The sequence below is a fragment of the Glycine soja genome, chromosome 13 (assembly GCF_004193775.1).
Source record: "Glycine soja cultivar W05 chromosome 13, ASM419377v2, whole genome shotgun sequence".
Lineage (NCBI taxonomy): Eukaryota > Viridiplantae > Streptophyta > Magnoliopsida > Fabales > Fabaceae > Glycine > Glycine soja.
Window position 1 is genome coordinate 16,528,234 of NC_041014.1, and position 16,227 is coordinate 16,544,460.

The following is a 16,227-nucleotide window of genomic DNA, read 5'->3' on the forward strand; positions in this document are numbered from 1 at the left end:
AATTGTATATTTTTTTCTTTTAAATTTGTGCCAGGGACTAATATTTCCGATACAGAAAAAAAATCAAAAGATTGAATTCATGATTATATATTTAAAAAACATTATCGAATGTGTAGGTTAATTAGTCCGAGATTCCTTTAACTTAATTACTTATGTTGAATTTTAATTCCAATAAGATTATAATGAGAATTTTGTCACACACCCACGTCCCACTCCTAAAAAAATACATATGTTTTGTACTTAAAAAAATGCTTAAAACACATAATTATATGTGAATCAAGCTACAATATTAATGTTACTGGTTACAAGAATTATATTATAGGCGAGGGATGGTCTTTTTGGATAACCTTAGAGCTTAATATTAGTTATTGGGATAAGTAAGACACAAGTGGAACGTGATGTTTGAGCACCAAATATTTAGGGTCTGGTACTAGAGGCCCCCACAAGTGAGATCATTGACTAGAGTCTATGGGCTTCCCAGTCCTTTCAACCAATTTGCTCTTTGTTTTCTTATCATTTTAACATGCCATATATCTTGTCAATTCTTTAGTATTTATTTCATTGCAATTTTTATTTTTTTTTATTTTTTTTAAAAATTAAAACATAAAAAATATCATTATCATTACTAGTTGAAAAACAAGTACTTTGTGTCTCTATCTTTATTTTTAAAAAGAAAAGGAAAAAATAATTAAAGAAAATAGTGATAATAATTTTTTTTAGGAGAAGTGACAATAATTACATTTTAAAGGTTCATCAAAAAAATAAAAGCAATTATATATTAAAAGGTAATTTAGGGATAAGAAATATATATACCAAAGAAAGTAATTACCTTTATTAACAATTATAGATTATAAGATTAGATGATTCCCTTACTCTTTATAGTTATCTCCCTCTTAAGTTTTAATTCTTTTATAAGAAAAGTACAAGTTTTTCTTCCTCCACACATAAGATAAGGCTTGGTCTTTATCATTAACATCAAATAGAACTTTCCGGCAGTGATCAACCATTACAAAAAGATTGTATAGAGACTAAAACTTAGAATTTTTTTAATGTAGAGATTAAAACTCAAAATAAAAATAATTATAGAAATTAAATAAATAGTTTGATTAACTTTATTATAATAAGAAGAGTGTGTGTTTCAATAATACAATTTCATAAGTTCAAGCATGTTGGAATCCTCATTGGTAGAATTCAATAACTACTATTATTTTCAATTTGGAACTCTTATTAATTACTTTAATAAAATAAATCTTGATAATTAAAAAATTAAGTCATGATTTACCGATCAATTATATCATTAATTATTTCTTTATTTCATATTTAGGTTACAAGAAAATTATCATGAATCTAATTATTTTTGTTGCTTCTGTTATTATTGCTAGATTGGCCATAGGGCTTGCTCTTGGGTTTGATCAAGGCAATGTTGCATGGCAAGTTGTAGAAGGGATTGCACGACAACCACAAACACAGGGAAAATATGAAGTAGTTTATTGCTTAGTTTAATTTTTATGGAAGCTTTAATAATTTATGGACTGGTTGTAGCACTAACTTTAATGTTATTGTGATAAACAAGTCATCTTTTATTCTTGTTAACTTAATGGTTGAGTTACTAAGGAGATCTAATTCAATTGAGTAATATATATGAATTATTATATATTTTTTAATACCTAAATTTGATTCTTACTAATTAGAAGAAAAAAAAACTCAATCATACTATTACAAGCTTTAACTGCACTTATTCTTGAAAGAATCAAAGAAATCACCATTTTAATGTGTTGTATTTTGGTACTTAATTGACCTGCTTGTGTGTTTGTTAATATATTAATAATTTTTATCTAAACTTCTTGGTGATAAGTTTAATGATAAGTATAATTCTTGGATTTTGAGAAAAGTATAATTTAGGCTAAAATTTTGGTTCTTTATGTCGTATTTTTCCTATTTATGTCATTTATGTTTAAAAAATCATTTTCATCTTTTATATTTTTGAAAAAAATTACATTTTAATCCTTTGTTCATTTTCTGTTAGTATATCAATGTTTTAAATTTAAAATAATTAATTTAACACATGACAGTTAAAAATCATATGGGATTGTATGTGACTATTCTATCATTTTTATGTTATCATTATAATAATTTTGGTCTGTATATTTTGGAATGTTAATTGCTTTATCAGTTTTGAACTTGAAAAGTCAAATATTGAATAACTACTAATAAGTGGTAATGACTACTAAATGCATTCTTGATAGTAAAATGTCTATATATAACACATGTGTTTGGTCTCTGAACTCATATCTTTTATTTTTGTCTGATACACCATCTAGAGAGAGTGAAAACTTGGAAGAATCAAAACAAGACAACTCTTTCATGGCAATGATTATAGGTATATTTTGATTTTGTTTTTCCGCACTTATTAATTACCTGTGTTTTCGTTTTGTAGTTTCTAACATCACAAGTTTGATATTTTAGTCTTACATTCGATATCAGAGCCTCAGTTGCCTCTGCCTTGTCCATTTTCGATTTTTGGTATTTTTTCGATCTAATTTCGTTTTTGGTGTTTAGAGTCTTGTTTGTTAAAAATAAGATTAGAAATATTTATTTTGGTTGATTTCCATATTTTTTTGGCTTTTGAATCATGTAAAACGGTGCCCAAATGAGTGAGACCCAACTGAGTCTGTATATGGGTTGAATTTGACCCACACTAGAGGTTGAAGATGATGAATAGTGTTTTTGTTCATAAAAAAAGGAACCCACAACTTACAGGTCACTGAAATTCACGTGATATGTATTCGTTTTTCATATGTTATATTCTTAAGTGTTTCTGTTTACCTTTGCAATTTATGGAGTTTTAATTTATTTTATGCATGAATATATTCTATAAAAAATTTATTATGAAATCAAATGAATAATATTATGTTTCAATTATCAAATTATATATGAGAATTTTATTCATCTTTGTATTATATCTTGATATTAAAGTGTATAATATGATTTATTCTCATATGATTAAGTTTTATGTTTAAGTGATCTTTATAATTTTGATTAATTATGGATTAGCCACAACATCAATAACTTGATTAAAATTATATATTAAGTTGTTTAAAGATCATATAAGGAATTAGGCATAATATTGCGATTAATTATACTTTATATAATCAATTTTATCTCATAGGAATTTTTATTATATTTGTATAATTAATTGGGATAAAATGACATATTATTTTTCATGGTTTACCCATAGGGATCATGAGGTAGGTATAATTGATTAGTTTTTGTCATAAAGTAAATATTTGCGGGAGAAAATCAAATTATTTTCATGCTATACCCATAAATCATGAATTTGAGTATGTAATTTGATTATTCTATCATAAATTTTAATTGTTTCTTATTGAATTAAAAATTTACCCCCACAAACAACTTTTATATCACAAGATTCAATTTTCTGGTATATTTATATTGATAAGACATATAATTAAGATTAATATGCCTCAAATTTTGGCATACACCTTTGGATTTTTGCAGCTTCTCAAACTATTAGTTTTTCTTATATTCAATGTGATGTTCTCGAATTCAAAGGAGATAACTATAAGATATGGAAGGAGAGAATTCTTCTGCAATTGGGGTGGATGGACATAGAATATGCTATAAGGAAATACGAACCACCTACAATCATTGATAAAAGTAGCCCAACTGTTATTACGCTATATAAGCGGTGGGAGCGATCTAATCAGCTTAGCATGGTGTTTATTAAGACCAAAATCTCAGCTGAGATACGTGGTTATGTTAACCAGCATGAAAAGGTCCGAAACTTGCTTAAGGCTATTGATGACCAGTTCATCACTTCAAATAAGGCTTTAGCAAACACCATGATCATGAAGTTCTCCTCTCTTCGGCTCACCAGTGTGATAGGTGTGTGTTAGTACATAATGCAAATGCAATATATTTCAGCTCAACTTAAGAAACTAGAGGTTGATATGTCTAAGTCCTTCCTGGTGCACTTCATTTTGAACACCCTTCCATCGGAATATGGGTTGTTTAAGATTTCCTACAACACACATAAGGACAAATGATATATCAATGAATTAGTGACCATGTATGTTCAAGAAGAAGAAAGGTTTATAATGGAGATGGATGAGAGTGCATTGCTGACAAATGCTTGTGAGAAGAACAAAGCAACTAAGTCTTAAGCTAATCAAATGGGGAATGGTAAAATACCACCTCGAGTTGATATTAAGAAGGTGACAAAGTGTTTCTTTTGTAAGAAGAAGGGACACATGAAGAAGAATTGCCCCAGATTTCAAAAGTGACTTGAGAAGAAAGGTAAATCAATCTCCTTAGTATATTATGAATCTAATATGGCTAGTGTTAATATTAACACCTAATGGATTGATTTTGGATCTACAATCAATATTGAAAATTCTTTACAGGGTATGCAAAACCTAAGGAAACCAGTGGAAAGTGAGCAAAGCACATGTCTACGAAAGGTGCTAAAAGGAGTTCAAGCATATTAGAAATAATTCATATTGATATTTGTTGTCCAGATATGGATGCACGTGGTCAGAAATATTTTATCACCTTTATAGATGATTATTCACAATATATGAATGTTTATTTCCTTCACAACAAAAATGAAGCATTGGATGCCTTCAAAGTCTTTAAGGCTAAAGTTGACAACCAATGTGGCAAGCAAATAAAAATAGTGAGATCATATAGAGGTGGAGAATATTATGGCAGATATACTGAGAATGGACAAGCACCTGGTCCTTTTGTAAAGTTTCTTCAAGAACATGAGATTGTTGCCCAATACACTATGTCTGATTCTCCAAATCAGAATGGTGGGGCAAAAATAAGGAACCGAACATTATTGGACATGGTACTGAGTATGCTTAGCAACTTCAATCTTCCTAAATCCTTGTGGGCTGAAGCACTAAAAATGGTAGTGTATATATTAAATCGTGTTCCAACCTAGGTTGTACTAAAGACACCTTTTGAGTTGTTTAAAGGTTGGAAACCGAGTTTGAAACATATGCGCGTTTGGGATTGTCCATCTGAGGTGAGAATATATAACCCACAAGAGAAGAAACTTGACCTGAGGACTATTAGTGGGTATTTCATTGGATATGCCAAAAGGTCTAAAGGTTATAGGTTTTATTGTCCATATCATATTACTAGGATTGTGGAATCAAGAAATGCCAAGTTTCTTGAAAATGACTTGATCAGTGGGAGTGATCAATTGAGGGACTTAGGTTCTGAAATTGATCATATAGAGTCTCAACCTTCTGCATCAAGAGAAAATTTATGGTATAATCCCAAAACTTTTGATCAAGCCATGAGTTATAAAGAGTCAAATTTATGGTATGATGCCATAAAGGGTGAGATGAATTCCATGCAAGGCAACAAAGTTTGGAACCTTGTTGCCTAATAAGGCAAAGACCATTGGCTATAAATGGGTCTTTAAGACCAAAATGGACTCATTAGACAACATTGAGAGACACAAGGTAAGACTCGTTACTAAAGGATTTACTCAAAAAGAAGGAATTGACTACATATAGACTTTTTTCCCTATATTTAAGAAATATTATCTTTGTATTATCTTGACATTAGTTGCTCATTTTGACCTTGAGTTGCAATAAATGGATGTGAAAACAACATTTCTTAATGGTGATTCAGAGGAAGAGGTTTATATGAAACGACCTGAAGGCTTATCCTCTAGCAATGGTGAGCATTTGGTTTGCAAGCTTAATAAATCTATATATGGTTTAAAACAAGCCTCTTGTCAGTGGTATCTTAAGTTTCATGGGATAATTTATTCATTTGGTTTTGATGAAAACCCTATGGATCAATGCATATACCTTAAGGCCAGTGAGAGTAAAATATGTTTTCTTGTTTTATATGTAGATGATATTTTACTTGTAGCCAATAATCGGGGTTTGCTACATGAGGTGAAACAATTTCTCTCTAAGAATTTTGACATGAAGGATATGAGTGATGCATCTTATGTCATTGGCATTAAGATTCATAGAGATAGACCTCGAGGTATTTTAGGTTTATTACAAGAAACCTATATTAATAACATTTTAGAGAGATTTCAAATGAAACATTGTTCACCAAGTGTCGCTCCTATTGTGAAGGGTGATATGTTTAATTTGAACCAATGCCCAAAGAATGACTTGGAGAGGGAATAGATGAACAACATTCCTTATGCTTCAGTTGTTGGAAGCCTTATGTATGCTAAAGTATACACAAGGTTAGACATTGCTTTTGCAGTTGGAATGTTAGGGAGATATCAGAGTAATTCAGGTATTAACCATTGGAGAGATGCAAAGAAAGTGATGATGTGCCTTCAAGGGACCAAATATTACATGTTTATGTATAGATAGACAAACAATCTAGATGAATTTGGTTATTCAAACTCAGACTTTACTGACTGTGTTGATTCTCGCAAATCAACATTTGGGTACATTTTCATGGTGGCTGGTGGAGCTATTTCGTGGAGGAGTGTTAAGCATACTTTGATTGTTACTTCTAACATGGAAGGTGAGTTTGTCTCTTGCTTTGAGGCTACATCACATGGTGTATGACTTAAGAGTTTCATTTCTGGGCTGAAGATAGTTGATACTATTTCAAGGCCTTTGAGAATTTTCTACGATAACTCAGTTGCTATCTTTATGGCTAAGAATAACAAAAGTGGAATTCGAAGTAAACACATCGACATTAAGTACTTAGCCATTAGAGAAAGAGTAAAAAATAAGAAAATGGTCATTGAGCATATAAGCATTGAGTTGATGATCGCTGATCCTTTGACTAAGGGCATGCCACCGTTTAAATTCAAGGATCATGTAGAGAGAGTGCTACTTGGTTCCACTCTATGATTGTATACATACAGAGTTGAAACTTTTATATTATGATATTTTCTCATATTCAGGTCACATTGATTTATTTGAGAAAAAATATGTTTTGGACCAAGAATAAACTTTGGGTTTATTTATTGAGTTTTATTACCACCTTGAGTATACTACTTGGGAAATTGAACATGTTATAAGAGGAACTATTGCTAAGATTCATATGTTCATTTCTTAAGAAGATTGAGCATTGACTTATTTTAATCAATGAGTCAAAACGTTTAGATCAAGTGGGAGAATGTAATAATTTTGGTCTGTACATTTTGGAATGTCAATTGCTCCATCCGTTTTGGAGTTGAAAAACCAAATATTGAATGACTACTAATAAGTGGTAATGACTATTAATTGGTGGTAATGACTACTAAATGCATTATTGATGATAGAATGCCTACATATAGCACATATGTTTGGTTCCTGAGCTCATTTCTTTCATTTTCGTTTGATACACCATCTATAGATAAAGAGACTGAGAGCTTGAAAGAACCAAAACAAGACAGTTTTTTCATGACAATGGCTGGAGGCATATTTTGATTTTGTTTTCTTGCATTTGTTAATGACTTGTATTTCGTTTTGTAGTTTGTAACATTACAGGTTTAATATTTTAGTCTTACAATCATATGAGACCAAATGAGACAAATATGCATGAGATTATGTTAAGATTAAATTTTAAAATAATTATACATTTTAATATAAAAAATACTTATTTTCAATCATTATTTTAAAAATAATATTATCTAATAGCAAGTGTTTTACCAAGAAATAATGTTTGTTAAAAAAAGTCAACATTGTCTTCTTTTTAATAATCATTTTTAACTGCAAAACACTTATTAAATTATTATGACTATTCACACTTATTAATAATGTTTGGGAAATAATGTTGTATATATGTATCAAAGAAAAACAAGATGATGCTATATTATTATAATTATTCACTTTAGAGAACATGGTCCTTGAGAAATCCTAGAGCCAGATAGAGACTCAAGATACCTCAACGAGTCTTTCTATGTGTGACCTAAGTGTGATAGTGGAGTATCACACTTGCTTATGCTATGTGCTTTTCGATTACTCTCACGACAATTTTTTTATGTGTTAGAGCATGATGCTTCTTGTGTTTCTCCTATGTGTGAAGGTGTGGTGCTATTTATCACACCTTACTCGTGTTAGAAAGCTCTAGAATCCCATTAATTCGTATGGGTTCCTTAGGTTTGTGGATCGAGGGTCATGACACCATGGCATCACAACGTAATAGACAACTTTCCCTTAATCATTCTTATCAGTTCAAATCCCTTTATTAACTTGGTATTTCCTTAGAGCCTAGCCTTATTTTGTGAATATCAATTGGTCTCCTTAACCAGATGGTTCACAACACCTCAAGCATTAGGATTGAAAGGCATAAATGCTTGATAAAGTTGTCTCCTTAGTTAGATGATTCTCATCCCTTCAAGTGTTGAGTTTGAAAGGCACATGTGCTTGATAAGGTCAACATACCTAGCCAGATAGTTAATAAAAAATTAATCGTCGAGCATAAAAGGCATGGACACTTAATAAGGTCAACCTTTCTAGTCAAATGGTTCACAACCCTTTAAATGCCAACCTTGAAAGGTATGGACGCTTGACAAAGTCAACCTCCCTAGCTAGATGATTCACAATCCCTTAAGCGTCAAGCCTGAAAGGCATGGGTGCTTGATAAGTCAACCTCCCTAATTAGATGGTTCACAACCCCTCAAATGTCAAATCTAAATTATGTGAGCACTTAATAAAGTCAACCTCCTTGACTAGATGATATATAACCTCTTAAACAATAAGATTGAGAGACATGGGCTAGAGGTGACAAAAATATATATTACAATAGATAAAATCTGAAATGAATTGAAATTGAATAGTTAAATAGGTACTTATAGACAATTCAATGAATTTTTTCTCTACACATTTATTAATGGGACAGGGACAAATTCACGATACTTGTTCATGTGGATACATGTTCGTATAAATTACTTGAATATCATCACACATATAAATAAGTTACTTAAATTTTAGTATTCTGATCAATGTGTAGATAGATTTCAAGTATTTTGAATACATTGTAGATTAGAACAATTATTTTATGCTTCATTTCTTGTATTCATTAATTGATGTATTTTGAATCAATAGTTTATTAATACAAAAGCTTTTTTTAATAACTATCTACAGATACCCACAAATATTAATCAAATTCATAGGTATCCACTTGACGAATACCCGTATGGGTATAAGACGGGAACATAAATTTTTTTATCTAAGGAGACAGACAAGTGATAGGAGATATTACCCATGTTCACCCGACCTTATTTTCATTCCTAGTGTGGGCACTTGATAAGATTGACCTACCTAACTGAATGTTTTACTTGATAAGATCAACCTTTAAAGTACAAACAATGCAACAAATATGATTGCTTCCCCAAAAAAAGATATTTGTTGAAGAAAAAAAAACAGCCCATTTTTAAAGAACTTTTCGTATTAAAATCTCATCCATTAAACTATCTTTATGCTCGGAAAAGGAAAAGTGCATCCAAAAAGAATTAGATAAAATGTACTACTTATCCTCGTTGACATCCCAAAAATGAAAAATCAAGTTGCCTACACAAAAGCATGCGACTTTGAAAATTTGCGTTTACTTTGAACCTAGATAAGAACCAAGTGCTAATCCACCGATAGTGGTTCCTGCAATAAATCCTCCCGACCAAGCATTCTGTACACAGAACAAAGGAAAATGCATGAAGTTGAGTCTTGAGTATACTACCAATCAATTAGTCATAAAGTTGTTCTCCTTTTCTTTTTATGAAAAAAGTGAATGAGCCAGTGGTTCTAGGGCAAATTAGATCCTCAATTTATGCTACATTTCTAATGCTGTATATACATACTAAGGCATAATATCATATTTATAATTGAATACAATATAAAATTTTATTTTTCAATATAAAATACTTTATAATTATTTATGTCCATTGTTTTCCTTGTGAAAAAGAAGGCCACAAAAAGTTTCATTTAATTGCCAAAAATACATTGACCTTTAAATAGAAGACTTCTTGAGCACTGTTTATCTAGCTTTTTAGACTTTTCTTCTTAAAAATAAATATAAAATTCATAAACAAAAGCCACACACAAACTTTCGTAGAAACTATTTAGTGAAATTCTACTAAAAAAACTATCCGTATAATGAGATATTTCCTCTCAATGTTGACGAGCTTTCTTTTTATGCTGTATAGTATAATATATAGCATATAGTACATAGTATATGCTACGAATAGTTTGGGAGGAAAAATCAAAGGGCTTACGCTATTTGAAGAAATACGTCAAATGTGGGGCAACATGAAAGCACAACAAGAATATCCAGTGACAATTAAAGTTGAAGTGAAACTTCCAAACAAGAATATACCACGAACCAAAATAATGTTCCATGCCTCCATGGTATGGTAAGAATTCAAAAATCCAGCGTATGGCATATACAAGATTATATTATTAATAACTTATGAAATTATATGTCTATTAAGCCTTCATATTATTATAATCACATGTATTTACCTGGAAATTGAAACCACCAGTTACCCCATCAACATTCAGTATCTGCAAAATAAATATTATTGCATTACCATACCATAGAGTTATAGTTACTTCATGATAAAAAAATAAAGAGTTATAGTTACTTCATGATAAAAAAAATAAAGAGTTATAGTTACTTCTTCGAGACTTCAAATAAAAGACACAAGTTTTAAAATCAAGCTAACTCTCCAGCAAAGAAAAGACGTGAGCAAATTTTGCCTTCCATTGTATTAAGCGAAATCTTGAAGAAAAAAAATCAGTTGAATTATACTTCTAATTAATGGAAGTGTGGGGAGGAAGAAGGAAAAAAGTGAGAAAGAAAGAGAACCTCTGATAAGGGAACACCACCAGCAGTAACAAATTCATCCTTAAATTGACCCTCTGTTAGGACAGAAAAAATGTTAAATCAAGGATACATGAACAATAGTTTTTTTTTTTGAAAGGCAATACATGAACAATATTAAGCAAATTCATCCTTAAATTGTCATTAAATTATTAGAAGTGATACAGGTACAAAGTATATATTATATTTTGCGTCTCTCTCTCCTTCATCCTATCATTTATTACATTTTAAATTCAAATTTATTTTTCTTTTCTCTCTTTCTCTTTCTTAGTTGTATATTTTGCTCTACAATTTGTTGTAGTATAATTTCTCGTAAATTATATTTTCTAATATCAAAGAAAGGATAGGAAATCTTACCTTTCCTGTAACATCAAATATGCAGTCCTTTAACAAAGAATCAATGGACATCAATGAATTATTTGATATGGAAGCCCACAGAATATCTCCCCTTAAACCCTACATATGATGAATATTTATATAATTTGTAAAGGTTTTTTAGCTAAAGTCTACAATAATTAAAAAAATTAGGAATCGCTATAAGACCTTTCGTTCCAACACATAGCTCCAAAATCTTTTAGTTATGCCAAATTCAGGAGGACAGGAATTGAGTACTTTTTGTTTCTGCAAAGGCACAAGCAAAACAACTTACTGCAACCATTTTGAACACAATTGGTTGCAATTTTGTAGTGAATGACATCATAGTTGAAATTTACAGGGAAATAGTCTTTTGATCAAACTGCTTACATTAAATTTAATGCCAGTTTCTGAAATCAAGTAAAAAAAGATTGTAGAGAGGAGAAACTTATAGCATGATTGTGTGTGGCTGTCTTGATGCAACTCCATACTAAATCAACAGGAGATATTAGATAGAGTAAATCTGTACATGCAATCCCATTTGGCAGACTCATTAAACATTCCAATTTCCAACTATTAAGCTAAACCAAAATTTTCTTCTCCATAAACACAGTTCTGTAAAATGTCAAGCAAGATAAAATGGATCTATGCCATATATATATATATATATTAATTGCCTAAGAAAAGATCAAAAGAAACTCAGTGACTATATCATATAATCACCTTCCGCTTCCAACTTAATACAGCGTAATATAGGTTTGTAGAATTTTGCAGAAGCACCAAAGCAATAATTTACCGCATATTGAAGCTTGTGATGAGAAAGAACTGACTTCAAACTTTCTCATGCAGAATTGCAGATCAGGGATAAAATCCACAAAAAAGTTTGCCTGCACCCAAATGATAACAATATCTGTAAAAGGGAAAATGGAAATGTTTGAACACTTCAGAATAGAAAAGAATTCACTTGAGTGAAAATGATTTACAAATCCTACCAAAAGTTACTAACATTAGAAGATATTACACATGAAATGATTTGTAAATGAATTCAAATCCTAAACTATTATCTCAAAACCAGTTTCATACAAGAATTCAATTCAATTTTATAATAATTTTGAAGATTCCAAACACAGTATGGGAAAAGATTTTCCTTTACCTTTGTAACCTGAACTGAACAGAAAACGAGCACCCCAAGCAGATAACCGAAGAACAACCGGCCCACTAAGCTCCCAATGTGTAACTAACATGGGACCAACCTAAAATTTCAAAATATTATGTTTGTATGTTTTTCACTATTTAATCTGTGGACTGTGGTAATAACAAAACATACCTGAGTAAGGTGAGGTATATTCCTTTGGACACTACCCAATTTTAGCCTCACTTTAACTTTGGGGAATGTAACCTGACAAGTAAAAAAAAAAATATAAAGGACTAGAAAAGAAACAAAACAGAAAAGAAGCTCAAGTTAATTAGAAACAACTCTATAATCACTAATCAGCAATAATGAGTTTGAATCGTAAAACCCACAAGCATGCTTCTCCAATCATGTGCAACTCCATTCTAAGCATTTCTGAATCATGAAACAGGTCTAGATGATATATATAGTCAAGCTCATTATCTCAGAAAGGAATTGATGCCTGAGGCCAATAGATACATTCAAAATATGGATCTTCCAAACTTATGATCAATGGAAAAGCTCCACCAGATCAAACTTTCCAAACCCTTCAAGCTTCCTGATCAGACGATTTCTGGCATATCTGCATTTAAAATTTGTATGTCCAAAATCCTAATCTTATGAATGGCAGCTGCAGGAAGTTACTTCCAATGTTCCATGATCATTTGCATCAAAATCACAAGGAGTGGAGCTGCTGCAGTGATGCAACCTTCCTTATTTGCTTCTCACTACAAATTATGATGCATACTACCATTAATCCTGTCTTTAACATTAAATATTGAACATGTCACCTTCACAAGGGCAGTAGACAGCACTGGTTACGAATTATGAATTATGATGCATACTACCATTGGCAAAATGATCATGTTCAATAAGGTATGCTGCAACTTCTCACTCAAGCATACATCTCCTCCACTCTAGACACCATTCCAAAACATCTCCCCTCCATAAGCCCACCATCTCAATACACTCATTTTGTTGTGTGGAGATATTGAATAATCTTGGAAATTTCTCCACCAAGCTCTCTTCCCCCAACCAATTATTAAGCCAAAATCTCGTTTGATTCATCGGTCCTAATTTCCACTTAAGTCTCCTATCAAACCACCTATTTTGACAACCCCCTCCATATACTAACTTTAAGTCATGCCACCACAATGATGAATGAGATTATGTCTCCTCTCTCAAAAGCCATTTCCACCCCCTCATACTTAACAACACACTCTGTCCCAACAAATCTTTCTTTTTTCCTTATCACTCCCAATAAAAAAATTTATTTGAATAGAGATTAATTTTTGTGCCACAAGAGAAGGGATTTTAAAAAACGAGAGAGAAAAGATGGGAAAAGACGTCAAACAAATTCTCCCAAGAAATGACAAGTTCTTGTGCTTCCAAGGGACTAATTTCTTTCTACATTTGTCAATGATAGGTTTCCATGTTTCCACTCTACTAGGATTGACAACAATTGGGATACCTAAATAGGTGAAAAGTAGGCATAAAATGCGACAAGTTAATAGCTTTGCAAATCTCACCACATCATAATTCTCTACCCGAAAGCAACTTTTAAAGAAATTCACCTTTAGCCCAAATACTATTAATAACCAAGACATTGTTCAAGGTTGTTTCCACTAAGAATAGTGTATCGTCTGCATATTGAAGCAAGTTCACCTCCACCTTATTTTTTCCCACTTTGTAGCTTGAGTACATATTTCTTGATGTTGCTTCTCGCATCATTTCAATAAGTCCTTCGGCCACCACCACAAAGAGAAAAGAAGTCAATGTGTCACCTTATCTAAGCCTTGTTTGTAACTTGAACTCTCTTGATGGGCTACCATTCACAAGGATTGATACCATACTAGAAGATAATCAATTCATAATCCACCCGATCCATTTTTCTTTGAAACCAAGTCTTCAAAACATATATTCAAGAAATTTCCAACTTACAGAATCGTAAGCCTTTTCATAATCTACCTTGAACACAAGATAACTTTTCTTTTTCCCCCTACCTCATCAATAACTTCATTGGCCACCACTACCCTATGCATAAGATTTCTACCACTCAAAAAAGCTCCTTGATTTTTTTATCTATTACTTCACTAAGAACCTTCTTCAACCTATTTGCCAATATCTTAGCAAGAACTTTGTACATGCAACCCACTAGTGAAATTGGTCTAAATTCATTCAAGCATTGTGGATCATCTACCTTAGGAATAAGGGTGATGGAAGAAGCATTACTCCTTCTAGGTAGCATTCCATTTTGTTGGAATTCCTCAAGAAATCTTTCCACATCATCCTTCAATGGGTACCAAAAGTGCTTGATAAACTTGAAATTTAGGCCATTCGGTCTTGGGCTCTTCAAGTTACCACATTCACACACTGCCTCTTTGGTCTCCACCTCTTCAAACCTTTCGAGAAGCATTGTATTTTCTTGCTTAGATACTTGTTTGAAAGCTACTCCATCAAGCCTTGGTCTTTACCACCTCTCTTCACTAAATCTTTTTTCAAAAAAACAAGATGCTTCTTCTTTTACTCTACTAGGATCATCAATCCATTCTCCACCAATTTGTAGGCCACAAAGCATATTTTTCCTTTTCCTCTATTTCACCACACTATGGAAAAATCTTGTATTGCAATTTCTCTCTAGGTTTCACTTCATTCTAGCTATTTGTCTATAAAGGGATTCATTGTAGTTAGCTACTTTTCAATACTCCTCTTGTAATTCTCACTTCTTCCTCATTTAGAAGCACACTTTCCCCTTTCACTTCAGTTTCATTCATTTCATGTTGTATTACTTCTAGTCTCTTCCCAAGGTGGTCAAAATGTTCTTTATTCCACTTCTTCAATCCTTTTAATTTCTCTTTTAAAATAAAGGTTCCCCAACCTTGCACATGTAAGTCACTTCATGCCTCCTCCACATATTTATCATTTTTTTTTATCTTCAAACCAACACTCCAATACCTTAAAAGGTTTAGGTTCCCAATCCACCTTAGCATTCTTCAATACAATTGAACAATGGTCCAAAATGTTTCTCTTTAAGACATGTTGTGAGCATCCCGACCATTTGTTGATCCATTCTCTATTTACAAAAATTCTATCAATTCAACTCATAGCTTTCCCATTAGGCCGCCTAACCATGTATATCTTCTCCCCAACATAGGAATATCCTCCACTCCCAAGTCTTCCATAAATTGATTGAATTCTCTTCTTTCACCCATTCCATCATATCCTTCACCCTCTTATCTTCGTTCATTTGCCCTTAACGCAATTGAAGTCTCCTGCCACACACCATAATTCCGCATTACTTTGAGATTTTTTAAGTGTAAGATCTTCCCACACTCTTCTTTTTTTAACCAAGTCACAAGGATAATACACATTGGTAATAGCTACATTACACCTTTTTTTCCTTCCGAAATCCCTCCACGAAAATAAAACCATTCCCCACTACTAAATTTGTTGCTTCCAATGCATCCTTATTCCAAATGCATAATAAACCACCAGTTGTTCCAACTGTTGGACTAAAGAAGAATTCAAATACCTTATCTCCCCACAAAGCATCACAAAGTTCTTGATTGATATCCTCTTTTTTGTTTCTTGAATACAAAGAAATTGTACCTCTTCCTTCATAACCAACTATCGAATCACCCTACATTTTGTTTTCTCCTCGAGCCCTCTCACATAATAGGTTAGTATTTTCATTAATTCACCTCTTGATTCCCCTGTTGCTAACCTTCCATCTTGAAATTCGTTTCTTTCTTGTCTTTCTTCTCCAATTTACTTAGCCTTGAAATTAATTGTTTCTGGTTTCTTCCATGTGATTCTCCCATTCCAAGACCCATTTCCCACAATTTATGATAGAGGGTGTTGTCTTGAATTCGAGACCAAGA

At 32.0% G+C, this 16,227-nt stretch overlaps 1 long non-coding RNA gene across 2 annotated transcripts; it reads right to left on the bottom strand.

Annotated features, from left to right (window-relative positions):
- Positions 1-9,377: 9,377 nt before the first annotated feature.
- LOC114381062 lies at positions 9,378-12,575 on the bottom strand. 2 transcript variants are annotated; one of them, XR_003659933.1, is made up of 8 exons: positions 12,503-12,575; positions 12,329-12,428; positions 11,972-12,062; positions 11,365-11,442; positions 11,179-11,277; positions 10,807-10,859; positions 10,461-10,502; positions 9,378-9,627 (listed from the first exon to the last, which is right to left on the bottom strand). It is a non-coding gene; the product is annotated as an uncharacterized LOC114381062 (long non-coding RNA). The 2 variants fall into 2 exon arrangements; XR_003659932.1 differs by having other exon boundaries at positions 11,972-12,085.
- Positions 12,576-16,227: the final 3,652 nt, after the last annotated feature.